Source organism: Triticum urartu, chromosome 3A, assembly GCF_056163025.1.
Source record: "Triticum urartu cultivar PI428250 chromosome 3A, HENAU_Tu73, whole genome shotgun sequence".
Classification (NCBI taxonomy): Eukaryota; Viridiplantae; Streptophyta; class Magnoliopsida; order Poales; family Poaceae; genus Triticum; species Triticum urartu.
This window is the reverse complement of record NC_141875.1, coordinates 198,671,679-198,680,458: the sequence shown is the minus strand read 5'-3', so window position 1 is coordinate 198,680,458 and position 8,780 is coordinate 198,671,679. Positions and strand designations below refer to the sequence as shown.

Genomic DNA, 8,780 nt, shown 5'->3' with positions numbered 1-8,780 from the left:
CTTGTAGGCTGAGGATGAACAAGTACAAGGGAAGAACAACCTCCTGAGGAGAGGTGTTCTTGGGCTCGGTGAGCTTGTGTGGTTGAGGATGATCTGAATGATCCGTCCCTTGCTAAGGTGGTGGCTAGTCCTATTTATAGAGGCCCGGGTCCTCTCCCCAAATATTAGACGGGAAGGGATCCCACAATGGCCAATTCGATGGGGGGCATCTAGTACAAGCTATCCTGACAAAAAGTGGTCTTCGCCTGCCAAAGACTCTGGCGGTGACTCTGTCGTGGGCTCCGCAATGAGCTCCGTCCTGCTGGTCTTGGTCTCATTGTACCGATATGGAAACCTTTGCCTGATGCCTTGGGACTCCTTGCCTGCGCCTGCCCCTTTAGAACCAAAGAGGCAACGGGTACTCTGCACCCGCTGGCGTCCGCCTGGCCTTGGTCTTCATGGCTCACGTCACGGGAAGCTCACGAGGTGCCCCTCGCCTTAATATGTCCGCTCCTTGCGAGCCAGCCTAGTGAGGCCGCCCCTGAAGAGGTTTTTTGTCGTCTGCCTCGCGAGGCTTGGCCCCTTGCGAGAGTCTTGACTGTTTGCTGGTGAAGATGGGCCGTACCAGGCCGCTGCTGGAGCCACGCCATGGGCCGCAGGCAGGCAAGTCTGGGGACCCCTGTTCCCAGAACACCGATAGAGACTAGCCTTTGAGTATTGCCGGCAACATTACCTATGCACATTAGTGATCATAGCTCCCATTGCATACATACCATAACATTGTGGTGCATATCTTGGTATCATGTCTTGTGTCACAAGGTTGCCATCGCATATACACAATTGCTATCTTGGTTCATGAAGTTTTGCATGAGAAAAGAGCTCAAAAGAGAAAGAGCCAAACAAGCCTTTAAGCAAAGAGGAAAGATAAGCAAAGAGCTTAAGCAAGAACCATAGCATCATACTACATTAAGATTTTCATACTTGATCATCTTGGATCATATCATCGGAATACGATACATATAGCATACTTGGGATAGAAGTCGTTGCATTTTTGCTTAGTAGGTTGCGCACAAGTTTCGTATCCGCCTATGGTGCAATCGTGCTAGCGTCTCCCTAGTGTTGTGCAACAAGATCATTTTCGTGGATTCCACATTTTGGCTCATCCCTTGGTTGCACGGCCCCACTTATCTATTTGCATGAGTGTTTCTGTGTAACCATATATTGCTATTGGTCTACTTGTTGCATTTGCAAATTTGTGAATCTTTTCCAACATTATTGAGGCTCACTAACAGTTGCATCAAATTTTGTGACATCATCCTAACCAAGCTCCACCATAAGCTTTTATTTGTGTAGGTGCGTGAAACTGACAAGAATTGGTACCAATTGTGCTATTTCCTTGTTCCACATTTGAGTGATCATTGATCCATCTTCAACATAGCTCAAGGTACACTTGGTATAAGTTCTTCTCTTCCTCCCACTCACATATTTGTTTGCAATAATGGACAGACCAAGTACTTCTACCAACCCACTCTTCATCGAGAAAGACGACGATATGTCCTCCTACGTCACAAAGAGCCACCTCTTTGGTGCACAACGAGCTTTGCATCAAGATCAACAAGCAATGGGCGACCGCATCAATCATCTCGCCACTGACTGGCGACTCTGCGAGCAACGTACAAGAGACTAGTTCGACAACAAGCTCGACGAACAAAAGCAAGAGAGTAATGCAAGAATGGATGAGATTCGTGCCTTGTTGGTCAACCTCTCTTCTACCTCTTCGCCCTACTCAAGACGGACCCGCTCAAGTCGACACTCCGACGACACCATCTCCGGCTCAAGTACTCCGACATCGAACACTCTTCGACGGGCCGCGCGCCACCGTCAAGCAAAGCGCAATCCTCTACACGACTACGACTCTCAAGTGCAAGTTCGTGCACAAGAACATCGACACCGTCAAAACCAAGCTACTTTCGCGCAAGCACAAGAATGGCAACGCCAACACCAACAAGAAGAGGAAGCACGAGCGTGTCAACACCAAGATGCACAAGATGTCGAGACACAACGTCAAGAACAACAACAACAAGCAGCTCAAGCACTTGAGGCGCAATGTGCCCTACGAGATTGAAGTCGAGCCGTAGCAACGCGCAACCGGCAAGCTCGTGAGCAATAAGAAGCGCTTCGCGATGAAGTTGAAGAATTAATATATCAAGCTCACGTGCATCATCAAGTTCCTCAAGCTCCTCCACAAGTTCTCGACAAGCTCCTCCACAAGCTCGACAAGAACATCAAGTTCACCAAGAGCATGAAGACAATGGAAATCCTCCAAGACAAGATAACATGAGGTTGACAACCCTCCTCGTCAAGGACGTCATCATCCCCGACCCCAACACAATGAAGAGTAATGCTACGGCAAGCTAAAGTTCACCATGCCCAAGTTTTCTGGAAGCAATGATCCCAAAGAGTACCTTTCATGGGCATTGAAGGTTGAAAAAATCTTCCGCTTGCACAACTATGAGGAAGAGAAGAAGATCACGATGGCATCCCTTGAGTTCCAAGACTACGTCATCATTTGGTGGGAACAAGTCACTGAGCGCCGTGAGGCAAGAGGTGAACCACCAATCACTACTTGGGCGCAAATGAAGGATGTCATGAGAGCACGTTTCATGCCAACCTACTACAACAAAGACCTTTTCAAGAAACTCCAACTCCTCAAGCAAGGAACCAAGAGCGTTGAAGAGTACTACAAGGAAATGGAGATTGCCATGATACGAGCCAATGTCACGGAAGATGATTAGCAAACTATGGCACGTTTCTTGAATGGACTCAATCATCCTATCAAGAAGATCGCCGACTTCCAACCATACTCGAACCTCATCGAGCTAGTACATCAAGCTACCAAAGTGGAACGTCAAGTGCAAGCTGACTTCAAATATGCCAAGTTCTCATCCAAGTCCTATGGTTTCTCCAATTCTCAAGCTTCAACGACTCCAACACCTTCTACCTCTACCAAGTCATCAACAAGCAACAGCGACAAGTCAAGTTACAAGAAAACTTCGACAACCTCAAGTCGTCCTCCTACTATAAGCAACTTCAAGCCGAGAGCTTCATCATCCTCTACCCCAACCGATGAGACCATCAAGACAAGTTCCTTCAAATGCTTCACATGCGTCGGCCGAGGCCACAAGTCCTTCGAGTGTACAAACAAGCGCACCATGATTTTTAACGACAATGGTACATATGACTCCGTGAGTGAAGGAGAAATGGAAGAACTTGAGCAAGTGGCCATGCACCGGCAAGCGAACAAAGATGAAGATGATCACGTCTTTTGTGACGAAGATCCGAGCCCCGCTCTCGTTGTCTCCAAGGTCTTAACACTTCAACATTAACAAGAGGAAGACCAAAGATGCCATATCTTCCATACCAAGGCCGGCATCAATGGAAGGTCCGTCAAGGTCATCATCGATGGAGGGAGTTGCCATAACTTAGCAAGTGAAGAACTATGCTCCAAGCTCCAATTGGTCAAGATGAAGCACCCACATCCCTACAAAGTTCAATGGCTTAGCGAATCCTATCCAAGTCGAGCACATGGTCCAAGTCTCCTTCAAAATCGGAGCATACAAAGACACTTTGGAGTGTGATGTTGTTCCTATGTCTGATTGCCACCTACTTCTTGGACGGCCATGGCAATTTGACCGAGGCATCATCCACCATGGACAGACCAATCACTATAGCTTCAAGATGAAGGGCAAGGAGTATGTGCTACGTCCTATGTCTCCAAGCCAAGTGATCACCGACAAGCAAGCCACCCATCATGGAGAAAATAGTGAGAGAGCGAACCACCCAAAAGAGAGTGAGCGCCACAAGCCCAAATTGAGTGCCTCCATGATGAGCGACAAGAAGAACTGAGTCCAATTTGCCACCAAATGTGAGATGACACAAGTGTGTGAGAACCCATCAAGTGTCATGCACTATGTCCTTTTGTGCAAGGACGAGGCACCAAAAGCTAACACCTCTCACAATCTACCTTTAGTGTTATCTTCTCTTTTGCAGGAATTCCAAGACGTTTTCCCCGACGAGCTACCCCTGTGTCTACCTCCTCTACGAGGCATCGAGCACCGAATCGAACTCATCCCCGGAGCACCCCTTCCCAACAAGGCTCCCTACTGCATCAACCCCGAGGAAACTAAGGAGATCCAACGGCAAGTACAACAACTCATCGAAAACGTCCATGTTCAAGAAAGTTTGAGCCCTTGTGCCGTCCCAGTAATCCTTGTTCCCGAGAAAGATGGTACATATCGCATGTGTTCCAATTGTCATCATATTAATGCTAGATGGGCTTAGCAGAGCTACCATTTTCTCCAAAATTGATCTTAAAAGTGGCTACTATCAAATACGCATCCAAGAAGGTGATGAATGGAAAACCACATTTAAGACAAAATTTTGCTTATATGAATGGCTTGTTATGCCAATGGGTTTATCCAAAGCACCCGGTACTTTTATGAGAGTCATGTTGAGGGAGTCCTGGATTAGGGGGTCCTCGGACTGCCGGACTATATACACTTTGGCCGAACCGTTCGGCTATAAAGATACAAGATTGAAAACTTCGTCTCGTATCCGGATGGGACTCTCCTTGGCGTGGAAGGCAAGCTTGGCAATACGGATCTGTAGATCTCCTCCCTTGTAACCGACTCTGTGTAACCCTAGCCCCCTCCGGTGTCTATATAAACCGAAGGGTTTAGTCTGTAGGACAACAACAATCATAATCATAGGCTAGCTTCTCGGGTTTAGCCTCTATGATCTTGTGGTAGATCAACTCTTGTAATACTCATATCATCAAGATCAATCAAGCAGGAAGTAGGGTATTACCTCCATCGGGAGGGCCCAAACCTGGGTAAACATTCTGTCCCCTGCCTCCTGTTACCATCCACCTTAAACGCAAAGTTCGGGACCCCCTACCCGAGATCCGCCGGTTTTGACACCGACATTGGTGCTTTCATTAAGAGTTCCACTGTGCCGTCGCCATAAGGCTTGATGGCTCCTTCGATCATCGGCAATGATGCGATCCAGGGTGAGGTTTTTCTCCCCGGACAGATCTTTGTATTCGGCGAATTCGCACGGCGGGCCAACTCGCTTGGCCATCTAGAGCAGATCGAGAGCTACGCCCTCGGCCGTCAGGTCAAGTTTGGAAACCTAAACTATACTGCCGACATCCACGAAGACTTGATCTTCGACGGATTTGAGCCCATGTCACATGCGCCGCACAGTCACGACAGGCATGACTTAGCTCTGCCGTCGGACAGTGTTCGGGAGATCACACCTGCGGCTAATTCGGCCCTCAATCCGGAGCAGATTGCGCTATCCGAGGATGGGTGGATCGACCCCACCACGGAGGATGCGCACTCAGCGGCGATGGAGCCGAATGCTGACTTCACCCCCTATGAGACCTATGCTGCCGGACACTTGGATTTGTCCCCGGCCACGGGCTCCGAACCGCCTGCGTCCGTGCCTATCGAATCTGATTGGGCACCGATCATGGAGTTTTCCTCCCCGGATATCTTTCAGCACTCACCCCTAGGCGACGTATTAAAATCATTAAGGTCTCTCTCCTTGTCAGGAGACCCTTGGCCGAACTATGTCTGGCTTGAGTCGGAAGTGGACGACGAAGAAATTCGTTCCCCACCCACCACCCACTTAATAGAAACTGTCGACGACTTAACCGACATGCTCGATTTCGGCTCCGAAGACATCGACGGTATGGACGACGATGCAGGAGACGAAAAGGAACCACCGCCCACAGGGCGCTGGACTGCCACCTCATCATATGATATATACATGGTGGACACCCCCAAAAAAGCGACGGCAATAAGGCAACAGAGGATAATCCAATCGAGAAGCAATCTAAGCACCGGCGTCAACGGCGCCGCTCTAAGCCAGATGATGCCGGCACAAGAAACAATAACGTTGCGGATAGTGCCGAAGACGAAGACAATCCCCTCCAGCCAGATCTCGAGGCGGAGGATGGGCACCTAGCCCTAAGGAACAGGCAACAGACGGAGAATGAGAGGATGACAATTACGTGCCTCTCTCTGAAGACGAGCTCAGCCTCAGCGACGAAGAATTTATCGTGCCTGAGGATCCCATCGAACAGGAGCGCTTTCAGCGCCGGCTTATAGCCACAACAAAAAGCCTGAAGAAAACGCAATAGCACCTTAAAGCTGACCAAGATCTGCTAGCGGATAGATGGACTAAGGTCCTGGCGGCCGAGGAATATGAACTCGAACGCCCAACCAAAAGTTACCCAAAGCGCAGGTTGCTACCCCAACTCGAGGAGGAAGCATTAAAACCTACGCTCCCAGCATATGATGCGGCTGACCGGCCACCTCGTGGCCGAGACAAAGCGGCATATCAGGCCGAAGTCCAGCCCGCACCCCGCCGCCAGTCAAACAAAAATACCAAGGCCCGGGGCAACACGCAGGATCTGTGAGACGTATTGGAAAACAAAGCAGGGCGTGCAAGATCGATTACGGATCACGGGGGCACGCCCCAACGCGTGACGATGGCCGTCACGCCAGATATACTAAAAGCAAATCCAGCCGGGTCGAATACAGCAGACAAGACTCGTATGAACTGCCCCGTGATATAGCCCAGCATAGAGGCGCCGCACACCCCTTATGCTTCACTAATGAAGTAATGGATCACGAATTCCCAGAAGGTTTTAAACTCGTGAACATTGAATCATATGATGGTACAACAGACCCCGCGGTATGGATTGAAGATTTCCTCCTCCACATTCACATGGCCCACGGTGAAGATCTACATGCCATCAAGTACCTCCCATTAAAACTCAAAGGACCTGCTCGGCATTGGCTCAACAGCCTTCCCGCAAACTCCATAGGCAGTTGGGAGAATTTGGAAGACGCATTCCTTGACAACTTCCAAGGAACTTATGAGCGACCTCCGGATGCTGATGACTTGAGTCACATAACACAACAGCCAGGGGAATCAGCCAGGAAATTCTGGACTCGATTCCTAACTAAAAAGAACCAAATCGTCGACTGTTCGGATGCCGAGGCCTTAGCGGCATTCAAGCATAACATCCGTGACGAGTGGCTCGCCCGATATCTCGGCCAAGAGAAGCCGAAGTCCATGGCAGCCTTCACGACACTCATGACCCGCTTCTGCGCGGGCAAGGACAGCTGGCTGGCTCGCAGCAACAATACGTTAAGAAACCCTGGCAATTCAGATGCCAAAGAAAGCAACAGCAGGCTACATCGCAACAGGAACAAGCGCCGCAATAACGGCGATAACACCGAAGACACGACAGTCAATGCCGGATTCAGTGGTTCTAAATCCGGTCAGCGGAAGAAGCCGTTCAAAAGAAGCAATCCGGGCCCGTCCAGTTTGGACCGCATACTCGATCACTCGTGTCAAATTCACGGCACCCCCGATAAACCAGCCAACCACACCAACAGAGAATGCTGGGTGTTCAAACAGGCCGGTAAGTTGAATGCCGAAAACAAGGAAAAGGGGCTGCACAGCGACAACGAGGAGGAGCCCCGGCCACCGAACACAGGAGGACAGAAGAAATTTCCTCCCCAAGTGAAAACGATGAACATGATATACGCAACCCATATTCCCAAGCGGGAACGGAAGCATGCACTGAGGGGCGTCTATGCGATGGAGCCAGCCGCCCCAAAGTTTAACCCATGGTCTTCTTGTCTGATCACTTTCGATCGCAGGGACCACCCCACCAGTATCCGTCATGGCGGTTCTGCCGCATTGGTCCTTGACCCCATTATTGACGGATTTCACCTCACTCAAGTCCTTATGGACGGTGGCAGCAGCCTGAACCTGCTTTATCAGTATATAGTGCGCAAAATGGGTATAGACCCCTCGAGGATCAAACCCACCAAAACCACCTTTAAAGGTGTCATCCCAGGTGTAGAGGCATGTTGCACGGGCTCAATCACACTGGAAGTGGTCTTCGGATCTTCGGATAACTTCAGAAGTGAGGAGTTAATCTTCGATATCGTCCCTTACCGCAGTGGCTATCACGCACTCCTCGGACGAACCGCATTCTCCATATTCAATGCGGTACCGCATTATGCATACCTCAAGCTCAAAATGCCAGGACCTCGCGGAGTTATAATAGTTAATGGAAACACAGAACACTCGCTCCGCATGGAGGAGCACACTGCGGCCCTCACAACAGAAGTACAAAGAAGCCTTCTGAGGCCAACCGCCAATTCGACGAAAAGGCCCCCAGACACCTTCAAGCGAGTTTGGAGTAACCTGCAACAGGATCTCCAGGCATGTTCAGAGCTCGGGTAGCAATTCGGCCTCCGTCATAGTCCCAGTCAAGCGGTGAAATTTGTGCAGCGTGTGGATAACTACGCACTCAAGATACCATGGGCATAGGCGGAGGCACGACTATGGCATGTCCCACAATGCGGCTCAACCGCCCCATGGGTTGTATACCTTTATCATTTTCTCTCTTTCAGGACCTTACTCTCTGGAAGCCCTTTCCGGCAGTCTGACTATTGGACCCATTACGGGAAGGAAATACCGAGGAAGCAAGAAGCTCTGACGAACAAGGGAATTCCCAGGTGGTCTCTGATAACGATCGATGTACCTATTTTTTTTACATACCCATACGCAGCTCGCCCTTGGATAGGACATGTCAAATAGTCCTATTTTTTGCTTATTGCACTAATTGTATACGTACGCTTTGACGTATTATTTAAATAACAATGTATAGCGTTAAACTATTATTGCATTCCTTGTTTCCTTGTCTGCTTATT

At 49.5% G+C, this 8,780-nt stretch overlaps 1 pseudogene; it reads left to right on the top strand.

Annotated features, from left to right (window-relative positions):
• Nucleotides 1–2,405: 2,405 nt before the first annotated feature.
• Nucleotides 2,406–3,721, top strand: LOC147979182 (uncharacterized; annotated as a pseudogene).
• Nucleotides 3,722–8,780: the final 5,059 nt, after the last annotated feature.